Source organism: Anomalospiza imberbis, chromosome 5 (assembly GCF_031753505.1).
Source record: "Anomalospiza imberbis isolate Cuckoo-Finch-1a 21T00152 chromosome 5, ASM3175350v1, whole genome shotgun sequence".
Taxonomy (NCBI): Eukaryota; Metazoa; Chordata; class Aves; order Passeriformes; family Viduidae; genus Anomalospiza; species Anomalospiza imberbis.
In genome coordinates, this window is record NC_089685.1 from 36,041,835 (window position 1) to 36,058,694 (window position 16,860).

The following is a 16,860-nucleotide window of genomic DNA, read 5'->3' on the forward strand; positions in this document are numbered from 1 at the left end:
AGAGCAGAGCAGTCAGAGCAGTCAGAGCAGGCAGATGGATGCAGGAACCCAGGGCTGTGGTGAGTCCAGAAGCCAGTTTGTCCATTTCATGGGTGAGCGGGCAGCGTCTTGCATACCAGGCATTTTGAATGGGAAGAAAGGCAGTGTGGTTTTAACCCAAACAGCACTTCCTTAACAACAAGTTAGACCCAAACCTGTGGATGGGGTACAAAGTGTTAGCTTTACATGGGCTGCTCTGTGAAGAGAGTAAATGATGTAATTCTTATGTTGATATGTTGGTCCTATAGGCAAAGTAAGCACAATGTTTAGGGGGTTGTCCCTTGTCCCTTGCAGGGTAAGGAATGCAAAACTGGGCATATTTGCACCAGCCTTTGGTATCTAAATTCAGTAACTGGAAAAAATATATGTAGTTATGAAACATTCAGCTGCAATATGAACATGAAATTGCACTAAAAGAATCTTAATTCCCATTCTCTGTAGATCCATTGAGCCCCACTGGTGGGTCACAGCACGATATTCTTTCCAGAACACAGACTCAGGACAGCAGCCAAAACAGGAGTCTCAAGTTGAGGGGTTTGTATCTTGTAATAATTAATAGCAATCTCAGAGTGAATTTCTTTTTCATTAGGGTCTTTTAGTCCCTCGATTTTGTGATATGATAAAAGACTTTGGGACAGTTTTGTTCAAACACTGTTCTCATAGCTGAGGTTATCTATTATAGAGTTCTTGGGAATGTGCACATATGGCTGCATACACTATTTTACTGGAACCAATTATTTTTAATAATTAGTAATCTATATAATTTACTTGTTTAAGAATTTTAAGTGCTTCTGAGTTTTATGAAGATTTTCAGAAAATTTGCAGAGCAGTTAAATCACAGATCACTAACACAAGAAAAAACTAATTTGGTTAAACTAGCTTATACCAGTGTGTGGTTTGTTTTTTTTTTTTAAGGTGGGAGGTAAGGCTAGTAACCTTCTTGTAATGTCAGAGAGGTAATTATTGCTTGTCAGTTGTTTCAAGACATATTGCTTTTTATTGTTCTTTTTTTTTCCTCCTAAACTTTTTTTTTAAAATCTTATTTTATCAGATATATTTGCAAAGTAAAATGGCAGCTAAAGGACCATTTTAACCTTGAGCTCCGTAAAGCAGAGATATTTATGCCTCTCATGGAGCAGGAAGATAATAGACCCTATCTGTATAGTGACAATGAAGGTGGAATATTGCACTGAGAGTTTTAGACACCTTATTTCTTGAAAAATGTAGACAAACTGGATGAAGTTCAGAGAAAAACAATGTATAATAATCATGAAGATGGAGAGATTGCTACATAAGGAACGATTAAAAGACTCAGCACTCAGCTGTAACAAAAAAAATCCCTTCTTTTTTTGAAGATACATTCTCCAAACCTTATATATAAATATAAACCTTCATATGTATAACTGCCATAACATTCATGGTATTTCCCATTTCCTGTACCAATGGCAAACAAAATGTGTTTTTCTGCAGACTGGAAGTTAGAGAGTAGGCAATTCAGGAGGTACTGTGGGCATCAGAGTAAACTTCAGCAGGAGGACAAAATGTCTTTCCTCCATTACACCATGTTAGTTAATCTGCAAAAACTATTACACTGGTTCAACTCATTCCCCAAATAACCTAGAACTTCCTGTAAGCTTCACTCATGCAAGCTATGATACAAATGTAAGCATAGCATTAATATTTCACTTGGTAATTTAGTATCTCAGTTCTCAGTAACTGTTAAATGGATAAAAGACATCATACTGGCTTCTTGAATAAGCACTCTTCTGTCCTAACATCCAGCTTATATCAACCTGGAAATCAGTTCTGAGATAACCCTAGCAAAGGTTTATGCTTAAATTATCTTTCTTATCTCTTTTGAGGAGTTAGTCCAGTCTTGCTGCCTTTGCAGCCATTGACAAATTGGCAATGGCTCTGAATGGACTCAGGCGGCTCAGGCAGGACAGTTATGGGGGAATACAGCAAGGTCTGAACTTCAAGCAAAATATATCCAAAATGAACACGTATATACAGTTTTATACTTCATTAGGTGTGTTTTCCCTAACCTGTTTAAACATATTGCCAGTTTCCTCTGATATGTGAGACAAATTGAAAAATGCAGTGCTATCTTTCTTGCATGAGAGTCCACACCTAAGGTCACAACCTTATGTAAATAGCCCTGGTTTTAGGGAAAAGGATGGTCCATTTAAAGGGCTTGAGTTTGAAATGATTACTATTTCTTGGCCTTAACATCTGAGAGGCCTGGAGTCCATAACAGATACAAGTCCCTCATCTGTACATTTATGCTCTGTGACATAAATCAGAATAGCTCATTGAATTTCATGAAAGGACACTGATTTTACATTTGGTTTCTACTGAACCTGAGTATTTAAAATGACAAATGTGTTGGGGAAGTGACTCATGAGAATTATCTAGTGGAAATGAAGCTGTTTACTGCACCTTTAAAACAGAAATGATGATGACACATGACACAGATTCTGTGTTGCAGACAAGCAAGTAGGGGAGACTTAGATGAGACAGCAAATCACTTACATCCTAAACTGGGCACTGAATGCAGGGTTCCAGTGGTGAAAATGGAATTGTGTCAAAGTCACTGTCCTGTGCTCTGTGCTGTAGCTAAATTGTGAGTTCAACTACAGAAATCTCATTAAATCTGTGCTGTCAAAACAGTAGCTGAGGGTGTGTATTTGAAATGAAAAAATACACACTGTTGGTTGCAGGTTTCTTTGTTTCTTAAAGATTGGGAAAAATGCTGTGAAGGAAATAGAATGCTGAAATTTTAGATTTCCACTGGGAAATCCATTACTTGGCAATTGATATGCTTCTTGTCTCCTAGAAATAATTATGTATTCAGGCCCCTTAGTTAAATTGGCACATTAAGATTTTCGACTTAGTGCCATAATTGTAAAGCAGAAATCCTGCAAGGCAGTGGCAGGTCCACCCTTTGGGCCCATCCTGTGGGGTTGTGCAAAGACACAGGGGAGAGAGACCCTTGTGGCTGTGCTGGTGTCAGACAGTGTATCACTCTCCAGTTGTGGTCTCAGATGCAGTGTTTCTTGCAGGGCCTCTTGGAGAAGAGCTGGCACTGGGGCACTGAGTAGGACAGCTTGAACAGTGGCTTTGGGCAGGCTGAGAAGCTGTCTCACCAGTGTCAGCATGTGTACCTGGCACTCGGTTGGAGACAGAGTTAATCCCATCAAACGCGGAGCAGGAAGATAATGCAGAGATGAGCGTTCCCCACTGGACTGAGGGAGTGGGACACAATGAAGCTTTGTCATTATATATTCATCCCCCAGCAGATGCAATGAAAGCAGGGGAGCAGGTTCACACTGAATGGCTTCTGCCAGAGGAGCTTTCATGTCCTGAAACAACAAGTGGGTACAGAAGAACCACCCTGTGGAGCAGTAGTTCTGAGGGCCCTGTGGCAGGTGCAGCCAAATCCCAGTTAACAACAGCCTGCTGTCTCCTCCTCCTCCCCTGGCCTCACAGAGCTGCAGAGGCAGACTCTCCTGGCAGCTGCGGTGACAAACATGTCTGCTATGGCAACCTGGGAGATGCAAGGCATGTAAGTATGTCCAATGCACTCTTTTGTGCTGTCAAGGACAAGGAGGTCAGCTTGAGGAAGGGGTAGGAGTATTGAAGAGCAAAGCAGATAGGGGCAGGAGGTAGGAAAAAGTTTGCTTCACTGCGGAAAACATGGCTGAAATGCTGCATGCATTCCTAATCACTCATATCACATAAATATGTTCTTGAGAAGAAAAAGAGTCAAGAAGGTCTGTGATAAGATGAAAAAGGAATAATGAATCTGTCTTATACAGGGCAACTGAAAGACTTAGTCTTCTTTAGCCTGAAGGCTGAGAAGAGATATGGTATCTTTTTATATGTGCATCACTGGAGAAAACATCAAGGTGGGAGAAGGGCTGAGAATATCTAAATTGGCTGGGAACTTAAACCTAACCAACAAAGCAGTAAGGTTCCTGCTGTGGGAATAATAGGGTAAAAAACCCTTTGCTTTGTCAGAAATGGGGGCCAATATATATACAGTGTCATGCCTTTATTAGAACTCTGCTCTTGAAAACAAGGGAGGCTGTGTAGCTTTCAGTTCATTGCAAAGGATCACTGAAAAACGGTAAGAGAAAACAGATGCATGTTGCTGAGCACCACTGTATTTTCTGTGAGATATACCAAATACCCTGAAACTTCTGAAAAACCTCTGGACCTGGCACAGCTAATGACTTCGCAATGTTACATAGGTGACAGGTAGCTCTGATAATGATCACAGAAGTTTTGTCTATATGAAGCGCATAGAATTAGATCTATTCTATTCAGTTGTAGGGAGGAAGGGGTATATTTCAACTGTTTAGTCTTTCTTTGGTTATTCAAGTAATTGCCAGTTGCAGAGATTAACATGAAGCCAGCTGTGCCACAGTGCATGTTTCTGAGTTGAATAATTAAACCAAGGTCACCGCATTTTAGGGATCACAGAATACTATTTTCCTGCTCTCTGTGTTTGCAGCAATAGTTTGGATTGAGGATTTGTACTCTGACAAGAAGATGCTACATTAATTCTAAGATTTGGCTACTTATGAGATACATCATCACAAAATACAGGAGACATTCGTTTTCTTTTTGATTAATATAGTTTTTTTTCTTTTTAATTAATGTAGGGAGTGTAATTAATGGAAGCTGACTCAGAAGAGTGAGTTGGGCTTCAGCTGTTTACTAGTGGACTCAGGGCCTTATGTTTATATAAGCTGTTTTGTGACTAACATCACTTAGAGCACTGAGGGCCTGGTGGAGTTTCAATGAAGATGCAAGAAAATTGAGGTTTATGATACCTCACACCAGCTGAACCTAGGCCCATGCTATTTTGGCATTCAAGGCAGGCAGTTCATACTCACAAGACTTTTCTGTAGAAAACTTCCATTAACGCTTGTTCATCATACAAATCCTGCTAATGCCTCTCGATCCACCTGTGTGTTTTTGACAAAGGCTGGGCTATGCTGCCAGATTAGGATGTAGCTGTTTTGTGTCCTCAAAGCACACCAAATCTGCTAGTCTTTACTCCTTTCAGTTCAATAAGAACTGCATCTAAGTAAACTGAAGGATTTGAATATATTTATTTTCCTTCTAATTTCCTTCCATTCACGCACTCTGATCGTTATACTGGGATCTCAGACTGGGGTTCATCAAAAACCATACACAAATGTTCATACATATTTTGCCACGTTTTTAGATTTAAAGTTCAATATTTTCCTTATCTTAATAAATGACAGTCCATGCTTTATTTCTTCGTTTTATATACTTTCTCAATATCAATCTTGATGTTTTCTTCATGACTTCAGGGTCCTTTCCTTTCAATGACAAATTTTCTTTCAGATACACCTTCATATCCAGGATATTGTAATTCCATTTATTCTCAGGAGATGCAGAACATCTTTTCATTTTGGCAGTGACCCAGACACTACATTTCCATTGTCCTCTTCAGTCTGTCTCTGTAAGTGTCCTGACACATCCCAGCACATTTGACAGCAATTTTCTGGCATATGCTTAGGTAGTCAGTCTCACTAAAAATCTCTTCATGTAGACCACATAATTTCTGATGAAATCCCTCCATGCAGGAGAGGTTTTAAAACAGTAGAGAGGAAAGGGTGTGGCTTTCTTATGCATTTTACAGGTTCCATGGAGAGATAACTCAACATTGGTGGTACAAACACTTGAGATCTGCTTTCACTTGAAATGGTAACTCATGGCCCTGCTAAAGCCATGGTGCCCCTCATCCCAGGTGATGCAGCTGTAACCTGCAATTATTTCCCTTCCTTTGCTTGCCACAGTAACACAGGTGCATTTTGGAAGAGATGGATCCCAATCATCACTGGAGGAGGAAGGAGGATATCTTCTCACAAGCTTACTCTGGCTTGCCAGAAGTGTGGCACAGCAGTAGGAAGCTAAACTGATCTATCTTACCAACACTTTATTAGTATAGCTCCTACAGCACCTTGATGCAGAGGAAATTATATTCTTTATCATTAATAGAGTTGAAGATATTAAGAGCTCAGCATTCATCATTTAAAGTGTCATTTGACTTTCTAAATACAGAAGTATATTGTGGTTATTGCAAGTAGTGAGGTGTTGGCTGAAAGATTTTAATGGTGCCTTTTATAACAGAGAAAAAACAGTGAGCCCTTTTTGTCATGCTTAAAAGCAAGTGGAGTGCCTGATAGTTTCCATGTTAGACCCAAGTGTTGGGGAAAAAATTATCTAGTGAAAACTACTCATGCTGAAATATATAAAGTCCAAAATTTTCTATCTTATATTCAGTTGCTATAACTTCTTTTAATGAGAATCTCTGAGATGTGAGAATATATCAGGAGACTTCAATCTTGCACTTAATAAAACAGCGGAAGAAAGCTCCCCCCAAAAAATTCTGGAATTAATCTTAACTCTCAAACAAGTCACTCTTTACATTTTTCAGTACACTGTTTGCAATACATCAAATATTTTCATTTTAAAACTATAATCAGCTAAATCGTGAAGGGAATTCATTTATAAAAAAGGCAAAAAGTAAAAAAAATTATCTGCCTCTTAACTCATCAGCTTAATATGTTCAATAAGTCAGAAGTCCTTGTGTGAATCCAGAAAGAAGAAAAGAATATATTTCTTTTAACATTTTGCACAGGACACATTTTTCCATGGAAGTACCTGCAAGGTGATTACCTTCTGTAGTTTCATGTCTCATTTACCAAGGCCTTGGAAATAAATTCAGAGAAAGGTATTTTCTGCCACTCCATTAATAAGTATAACAAATTTTGTTGTCTAGCACAGTCCTTATATTTGCCCATATGTAAAATGCTTAAAGTGCTCTGTTAAGCTTTTGGCTTTTTGCTGAAGTGTGGTCTAAGCAGGGAATAAAGAACTGCAGGCCAGAAGATGTACAGAGTAATGTGAAGGACAAAGATGGCAAGTTCTGTTTTATATCTACTGTGAATCCCTGACTTTTTTCCAGGTAATCAGATGACACATTTTGCATCTCTATAAGTACCTTGTTATGGATTAACAACAAGTTGTATCTTCTGAGGATTTGCATAATATGCACATCTAGCATCCCTCAAATAAAATAAAATTATTTTCAGCAGGCTTCAGGGACCTTTATGCAATTTTTTGTTGAGACTGACTGTGTTCTGTTCCTTGATTGTTTACAGAGAGAGGCAACTATTGTAAATTACATGGGTTGGGTCCAAATTATGTTGGATACCTCTACGGTTTTTTAGTTAGTTAATCTACAAGATAATCAGAGAACTTTATTTTAAAGAAATCAAAAAATTTTATTAGGGGAAGGCTGTTGCAAAGCTGGGGTGTTGCAAATATTTTGAGTTTGGAAGAGAAAGTAGAAATAGGTTTTAAAACAGACTGCTGAAACTCACTTTCCAAAAGGTTGAGGAAATTTTGATGGGGATTGATAACCCCCATTCTTATCTATTTTAAATACAATTATTCAAGATGCAAAAGAGATTCTGCTTTTACAGCTATGTAAAATATGGCAGTTGCAGACAGTATTAAATCTGCAAACCTGCAGCCAATTTGAATTGTAGTATCATATCTGATGTATATATTGACAGCTGCAGAGTACCTATAGAAATACAACATACAAGAACTCTCAAATTACTTGATATGCAGAATAATCAAAATTACTGACCTGATATTAGATCCAAAATCAAGATATATCAGTTTTTCTTAACTGGTTCTATCCATCTTAAATGGATATGTTTTAATATCAGATACTTCAGTAATAAGCCTAATTTTAGAACTGGGCTCCATTTAAATGACTACGGAGGCTCTTAAAGAAATATGCATTTTTTAGAAAGTTGTGATTGTGTTGAACTCAGAAGTAAGGCCAAAGTTCCAACTCAAAAAAAAAAAAAAGATACAGTAGAAAGAAATAGAAAGGAAAGAAAGAGGTGGTATTTAACAAAATGTATAGATACAATGCCTATAAAATAATATTGTTTTTTACTTCCTTTGTTATAAAATCTGCTGAGTTGAACCATGGAAATATAGAGCAAAGAATATCATTCTTCTGCTGGTACTCAAACATATTAGACTTAGGTGATCTTGTGATTAGTTTGTTTAAGCCAAGTGGAAGCAAGAAAATTTACAAACAAAATGCAAAACTTTCACAACAGGATAGGAGATCTCCTCAACTCAGTCCTTGTTTCCTAGAGGGCAATATGTGTTGCTAAAATAGAGAGGAATGGCTAAGGATGCAGTCATTCTAAGATATGGTAACATCTCTCTAGGATTATTGATGGTATTTATTGAACAATTAACAAACTGAATGAAAATACAATAATGTTAATTTCATGAAGTAAAGCAATTTCATTTAGCTATTGGAGCGAAGAGTGAAAGAATTACCCCATGCAATAGGAATACCTGTGGATATATCATATAGCTTGTAAATTACAAAATTAAATCTTCACTCCAAATCAGACAAAATAGAAAATTTTGTTTCTGATATTTACTATAGTATACAGATACATCTGGGGAGCAGGAAGCAAAATCTCTCTCATATTTTTTCACTAAAAAGGATAAACCAGTGCATTAGACACTGGTTTTCAGAGTATCTTATCATTCTCATCATCTTTCCCTAATTAGTACTGTTTTTCAGCCAATTCCACTGTTTATTGTAATGGCAAACAGCCAATTGTAATTGAACAGCCCTAAATTCTATTAATAACATAGTCATCATTTTATTCACACATCCCCAGGTTTCTCCATACCCATATGCTCCCTTTCCCCTACTCATGACTAGCTTATCTCTTCAGACAAAATGAACAAAACATCAATAGTAAATTAATTAGGTTATTTACTTTTATTTACGTGAGATGTGAAAAGTTTCCAAATTTCATTAAGGAGAGTAAGCAATTACAGGATATTCCGCTTGGATACCTTTAACAGACTTAAAGAAATCCACAAAGAACTATTATTTTGATAACTCTAATGATTTCAAGTCTACTGAAACAAATGCATATTTGCGATTTTCTAACCAATATATTTATTCCATGATGAACAATCTAATATAAAAATCTGATTATAGCAATCTTTCTTTTCACTGTCAATCATGCAGCCCTTGAAATAGCACAGTGATTAAATTAACTCCTTCCACTGATACTAAAAGCTGCCTTTTTACTTCTTTGATCCTAATTCAAAATGTGATGTATGTACTTATATTACTACTGTAGAAGGGCTGGAGCCAGCATAGGTGAATATTGTAGAAGAATATTCACAAAAAAAATGCGTTCTCCAAAAATAAGAAAAAAGCCCCAAACCACAATCAAAATCTCTTTGGTGATGTTAGGAGCCTTTTTACTGTATTCTCTAGAATCAGCTGTTTTTACCAAAAATGTCATGGGAAGCAAAGTTGTATGTATTCACTGAAGTAGGCTCCCCCATAAAAATTGATTAATATGTAGCTCACATCACAACTTGAGAACACCTTTAAGTCCATTTCTAATAAATGTTTATGTGTGACTACAAGCTTTTCTTCATAAAATGCACAGGGCTAACCACGTATGGAAAGTTACACAAATGCTTAGGAGCTTTTCTGTGTCAGGTACAAGATATTAGTGCTACAGAGGGTTAAGAGAGAGCTGTGGAAGGTTCCTCCTCCCCATCTAGGAAGATCCTACAGTACAAGCCATTAGGTAACACTTCAAACCACAGCATATCTATTCAGTCAATGTTTAGATAAATTTTACTGCTGTTTCTTTGCAAATATTGCGGAATAAGAGAGTCTACGCTCTTAAAGAATTAATAATTCATTACAGATAGTTTAGAGATTATGAGAAAAGTCACACAAAACCAAGTGTATAAATGACCCCATTCTGATAATGGGATGATTGTCATTTAATGCAGAGTCTGAAAGAAAAAGTGCACAGAACATGATATGGTGTTAGTAGAAGGCACGTTTTTCCATGGCATCCTGACAGAACAATAATTAGCAATAATCACATGCCATATATTTAGTAAAAATATTTCAAATAAACAAAATGGTGCTTGAAATGTTCTTCCAAATGCAACAAAAATAAAAACTTTTAATTACGACAGATAGATCAACTTTGTATTTACAAGTTTATTTGCGTGCTCATCTTTCCAGTACTGACCTCATGTACAGAGCAATAATAGGAACCAAAAAAATGCTGGCAGCATTAAGAACAGTTTCAGTTCCACACTGCATGCGCAGTACAAATTGAACAATGCAGATTAATATAAACCAATTTAAGTATTTACAAACAATGAGTATGTGCCAAATGATGCAATAATCTCTTTTCCTTACTGGAAAGAAAAGAAGTAATGAAAAAAATGCTGCTTTCATTATGTCTTTTGACAACGACTAATGTGTTATTTTCTTTCATGTAATTTCAATAATGTTTTTTCCTTTAATTTAGGAAGCTAAAGAATGCCCACAGACTGTGTATGAGTAAAAAGCCGCATGTCTGGTGTGGGGATAGATACAAAATTGTGTCTTCTTAAATGTATTTGACTTGCTTGTTTGAATATGACTTTTCCATACTGGAGGATTCAGTTATCAGTGGAAACTGGAATCTATTATTTTTTTTTTGGCATAGGAAGTGGGAAATGGGGGCTGACTCTACACAAGACCTAGTATCTCTCTTCCCTCAGCTTTATCCTCAGAGAATATACCCTCAAGGGAGAATATCTCACAGTCACTGTCACTCAGTCCAGAGTTGAAAGAAAGCTTAAAAAAGGCTTTGGGGAAACCCATTTGCAGTAAAAGAACCTCGAGGTTAAGGTGCACTTCCTATCTCTGGTCACTTTTTGCAACTCTGGAGATCTTCCCAGGGGCACAGCTCTGGGAAGTGTGGATCCCTTCTAAAGAGACTGTGAAGTGTCTAATATCACTAGGTACAGGCTTTGTGTCTGTCCTGCACTGAACAAAGGCATATCTTGTTTGGTTTACTTAGAACTAGAAGTGCTGTCAAGCTGCACCACCACTGGACTTGTTAGAAATGCAATGCATAACAACAGCCCAGCCCAAGGACACTGCCAGGACAACAGCATTCAGCAGTAGGGGGTGAGCAGGGGCAGTGCTGGGTTACTCCCCCCTAAACTGTGCCAGAGGCCAGGTTAACAGTGCAGCAGTGTGGGCAGTCTCATGCTGGCACTCAAACCTGAGCTCCATCTCTCTGGTTACTTTATTACTGCAGACAAAGGCATAGTGTTTAATAGCCCACAAGTAGATTTATCTTCCTGGTATTTCTCTGAATGCACTTTGAACAAATATAAATTTGTAACTTCCAGGATTGATGGGAGTTTTACAGCCAATTTCAGTGAGAAAAAAGCCAAACCAATGCCAATTGTCTTCAAATCTCACCATTCATCTTCTTGAAGAGTTAAGGAACTCAAGGGCTGTACTTAAGATGCTTAGAAAGCCTTTCAATATACATGTGAAAGAAAGAAACACTACCGGGTAATGCAGTAGCAGCCAATAACGCAATACTCATACATATGGTAAGCTGAATTAAAAAAAAAAAAAAAAAAGCCCAACTGTTGCTATGAAAAGACTATGTAAACATGTATAGATTTTTGTATATCTATGATAGATTTTTACTAATTATAGAAAACATCACTCTGTTAATTTGTCACTTGCCATCAGCAGATTGATATCTTGTGGGAAAATGTTGCAATTCTTACAGCACTTGATATTTTACAGATAATTATATAAACATTTAGCAGATTGGCATAGATTTTAAAGCATTTTGCTATATCATTTACCGTATTTTACACTAAATTAATAATATATAAAATTTAAATTATGCCAGCTGCAATCTGAAATCTGTTAAATAATTACACAAATATTATCTATTAATTATTTAAGCAAAGCATGCAAAATTCCATTTCATGAATTAGTACCGTGGATTTAATTTTTTTTATGTTTGACCCCTTCAAAAACATGACTTAGGAAAAGTGTTAGTTTTTAAAAATGTGAAACTACCTTTGTTGTGACAGCTGCCACATTAGTGTAATGGTAAGAGAATGAACTTCAATATGTGTTCAAATTGATGAACAGTCCCAACAAATTAAATAGTATAAATAGCATATCTTTGTGCTGAAGTTAATTTGATGACAGTGTTTTGCTTGATCTCAGCCTAGAGATTAACAATTAAAATTTTTTACATCACAAAACTCAAAGGTCCAGTGTCTTGACACTAGATGAACAAGGTGTGCTTGAAGAAAACTCTTTCAAGTAGTTATATGCATCCAAAATAATCTCTTAACTTCTACCAGTCCATAGACAGGAGAATTTCTCAAGAGATGGTGTCTTTGCAACAAATTGTTACTGATTTGTTTTTACTTCCTTGACTTAGCTGGTAATTTTTGAGACTTGCATAAATTTTTACCTTTGACTCATAGAAGAAAAGAATGATATTCCCTTTACACTCTTAAAAACACCATAATCTTGAAGGTATTAATCAAGTTGTAAGACTGTTGGGGGTTATGTTTTATTAAAAATATTACATCAAAAGATAGTCAGAACTCAATTATACAGCAAGAAATGCCATGATATGAACTTATGCTGTCTTTATTTATCAGACTATTTTTATCTGTCTCTCTAGTTTTCCTACCCTCCTTAGCTCAATAACTCACTTGTTGCATAACTGGTTCAGTCAAATCAACTCCAAATTAAGTTCAGAAATTTTCTTAGTACCTTTTCCTATCTTTCTTCTGAGCAATCAAAAGTTACTAACTCTGTGACTCCTGGTTATGTTCATGATAAATTGTAAACTTCACCTAGTATAAAATGGAGATTTAAACCATATATTAGACTAGCCAGTAGTTTTCTAGCTAAGATCTTACAAATACTGCAAAGTGCTGCATATCTTGAAACACAGTTTTAAGAAACTTCGAAAATAATGAGGTTTCATGTTTTTAAAATTGGCAGCTTCAGGAAAAAATAGGCAATAAATTTTGTGTCTGAATCAAAACTCTGCACTAAAGTATTGGAAAATAATCCTGGATCTAGTGGTTCAGAAACATAAGGTGAAACTCTGCTTATATTTTTATCGGCTGTGATTCTATCAACAAAACCATGGTGTGAGTTGGTTGGTAAAAGAAATTGGGGGATTTTTCAATATATATATATTTTTAATGGATTATTGTCATTAAAAAAAAAAAACCAAAACGACAAATAACAAAAAACACCTCGTTATAATAAGCCATTATCAATCCAAACTGTGAAAAAGTCACATCTGGAAAATGTTGAACTAGATGGTTCTGAGCAATTCACTATATTACGATCTAATTAAATATATTGTCCTGTAGATCAACATATGTGGTTTTGTAAGCAAATTATAGTCCTAAACTTCTGCTTTAGAGCAGTGCATTTCCTCTAATTATTGCTGTGGAAACTCACTTCCAAGTTCTCATGGAGCTAATCAGAGCTGAACTTGAAGTATTCCCCTATGCTTCATGTAAGGGCAGGACACACACTGAGGTTACCTGTGAAAGTGAGCCTAAAACAATTGAGAGACAGAACTGTCCCCCAAAGAATTATTACTTTTCTTATTAACACTCAAAGTTAAAGGTATCCTCAGTTTCCCCTTGCTTTGGAAGAATGTCCAGGAAAACTTTAGGTCCCTTGGAATTTTGCATCAACACATTTCATACACACAGATTCCTATTGCTTTATACAGGATTTGTTCTAGGGTTTCATTTAGGGTGTATTGCTTTGTCTATGCCCCTATCTCTTTTTGTCCCAGTTCACTGACATGCCAAGATTTGTCATTGATTAGATGAAGGAACATGGTTGGCAGTGTTTCTTCCAGCAGGGCCATGCATTTTCTAGTCTCTGACCTTGTTCATTAATTTCTTCCATTGTGGAATATATCAAATTCTTTCCATTCCTTGTTATAATAGAGACTATATGCATTTTCATAAAACCTTCAGCCAGCATCTCAGTAAAATATAAAGCAATGGGAAGACATGGATGATGTATGTATATATTACAATGATACAACCTAAAGATACATTGACAATGTGGTGCTATTTTCACATTAGCCATTTTCTCAGAACATTGGCTGAGCAATGGTTATAGCAGAAGCAGAATGTGTTCAGAGAGGGATAACAAAGAGGGGAGAAACACAAAGAAATTCCTTCATACTACAGACACGAACAGATCGGGTTTGTTCTGTATAGAGAGAGGCACCATCCTCTGTCCATTCCTAGGAAGTAATGACATAAGGCTGAATTAAAAACCATACATTTACTGAGGTGATTACAGGAAAGAGATTGTTGGGGTTTTTTTTGTTTGTTTGTTTTATTTATTTAGAGTACACTTAAGTCCCATTTCTAAAAGGATTTTTCCACAATTGGGATGTGCAAACCTGAAGTTTTTCTCATGATCCTATAACCCAGGAAAGTTAAAAATAAGGAAGTAAGTATCATAAATATAATTTTAAAATCATAAAGGATAGGAGCACTAGAATAGTAAATGTATCTTTGCAAGAACAGAAAAGGAAACACAGCCAAATGAAATTCCACTTAACTCTTTTTATAATGCATGAAACAGGCCTAAATGCAAAAGGCTATTCAAAGTGCACAAATAAAATTCCTTTCACAAAAAATATCTTTAACACACAGGACTTATGGCCATTTCAACTCATCATATGCAAAGGGGTTGATTAGATTCACAAAATAATTAGCCACAGAGAGAAAGAGTATATAAAGCTACAACATATTTTAAAATAAATGAGGGTGTATTCAGTTACTTACCCGTATTTCAGGGCAGCATCTCAATATTAAGACTCAGAATGCAATTTGGCCTACAGGCAAGCACATACATGGTAAATGCTGAAAAAGAAATCTTAATTTATTATTTAGGTGTATGGCTTGAACACACTGACATACTGTAACTACATTTATTCTTTCTCTATGGTATGAGAGGAGCAGATGCCCTAAGTAGAATGATCACTAATGGTAAATAGGAATAGATTTGGATCATGAACTGTTGACAAGATAAAGTCCTGAGTAAGCAATTCCAGATCCATACAATTTGGAGATATCATTGGCTTCAAACAGAGGATAACCATGTTGTTCAATCAGGCTAATTAGCTGTGCAGAAAAATGTCCAGGCTAATTAACTTTGGCAGCGTACTCTTTGAATAAGACTACACTGCTCTGGGAGCATAGTTACTGTGTCTGTGCTAAGCAGACACAAGGTCTGTTTAATATTTATAATTCATCAGCTGTTTTTACTATCTGGTTGCCAGGAGCTTGTATTTTCAGAGAATTTGTCACTGCTCTAAGTGACAAGTGTGTATACTATGGTATGCAGTATCCAGAGGCTCCCATTACAAATGACAGGCTGATCGACTTGACACCAGGACCTTCAAAGCATGGTCTGACCAAGCGAACCAATTCTGAAGCATCCATGAAGGACAATGCCTAAAATCAGTTTGCTATCCACTTAGAGCTATACAAACCTAAAAAATTGTAAAGGAATCTGAATCTTCATCCTCAATCTTTTGGGGAGCCAGTAAAATTTAAAAAAGTTTTAAATGTCCTGCCTGGATTTCAGACCTTCCCACTTGGAAGTTGAACTTCTTTCCAACTTTCAGAACTCCTTCATTCTTGGAATATATTGCTGTAGTTATGGGCCACAAGTAATCCTTCAGAACAACTATTACACTATGTAACATAGCACAATTTGATGTGAATATTCTTTTTCTTTCTCTAGTTATTATGTGGTGTAGATAATGGGTACTTGTTATGTTGTCGCATGCATTGTGACATAACAAGTAACCCATTATCTGCACCACCTATGTAACATCCATTGTCACTGTCAGACAAGCGGTTTCCCCTCTAGAAGATCTTTCTGCTCTCAGAAATTCATTCCTTAAATTACTTTCTTCTTGCAGGGTGTACCCTAGTAAAACTGAAATGTCAAATGCTAGCAAGGAGAGATGATACTTTATCAGGCACTTACATCACAGTAACTGAGTAAAACTGAATCAAGTATGTTTTTCTTTTTTCTTGCAGATTGTTGGCAACTTGCTATTAAGAAAGGCTAAAGATGAATCATAAATGTTGAAAAGACCTTACAACTACCCACAAACAATGAAGACAGCAACAGACTAGTAGGCAAGAGGTGGAAAAGACCTATATGGGCATGCAGGTCAGCCTTCTGTCAGTGCACAGCTGCTCTCTACATTTTAATGGGCTAGAGAGGTAAAATTTCAAGGGGAAATAATGATTTGCCTTGCATTTGTGAAAATAACAGAAGTACTGTATTTATTTGTTAGGTCTCTGACTAGGCTAAGTGTAAGCTTCAGTGCATTGATCTGTTTTTATATAAGGCAAGTTCAACCAAGACTACCACCAATGCTCCATAGAGCTCCATTGAGCTCCATAGAAATATTAAGAAAAATTATGTTATTGTTTGAAAGTGAGAAAATAAATTATTGAAATAATTGTTATTTTCAAGGAAATGAAAGGTGTGTGCAACACTGTCTCCATGTTCCCATTATCCATGTTCCCATTATAAGAAGCTGCATAGTGTAGGCATATGAAGACCACTATTATGAGGACTCATATGCACACTTATTGTTCAGAATTACCAAAGATTCCATATGTCTTGGTTCTCTTGATTTATAAGCGGGAGCTGCTCAGCCTTGGAGATTCTTGGCTATTGGAATCCACAATACAAATCCAGGAAACAGACCTCACCTCAAGGATAATTAAAGTATTTCTTAGTGAACTCTGTGACAAACACGCAATAGTTTCTGTTACATTTCCATGTAAAGA

At 36.5% G+C, this 16,860-nt stretch overlaps 1 long non-coding RNA gene across 2 annotated transcripts; it reads left to right on the forward strand.

The window, feature by feature from the left end:
* The first annotated feature begins 201 nt into the window (after positions 1 to 201).
* LOC137474991 (uncharacterized) lies at positions 202 to 16,424 on the forward strand. Of its 2 annotated transcripts, none has more exons than XR_010999613.1 (3): positions 202 to 292; positions 481 to 573; positions 16,096 to 16,424. It is a non-coding gene; the product is annotated as an uncharacterized lncRNA (long non-coding RNA). The 2 variants fall into 2 exon arrangements; XR_010999612.1 differs by lacking the exon at positions 16,096 to 16,424 and adding an exon at positions 3,102 to 3,500.
* The last annotated feature ends 436 nt before the right edge of the window (positions 16,425 to 16,860 follow it).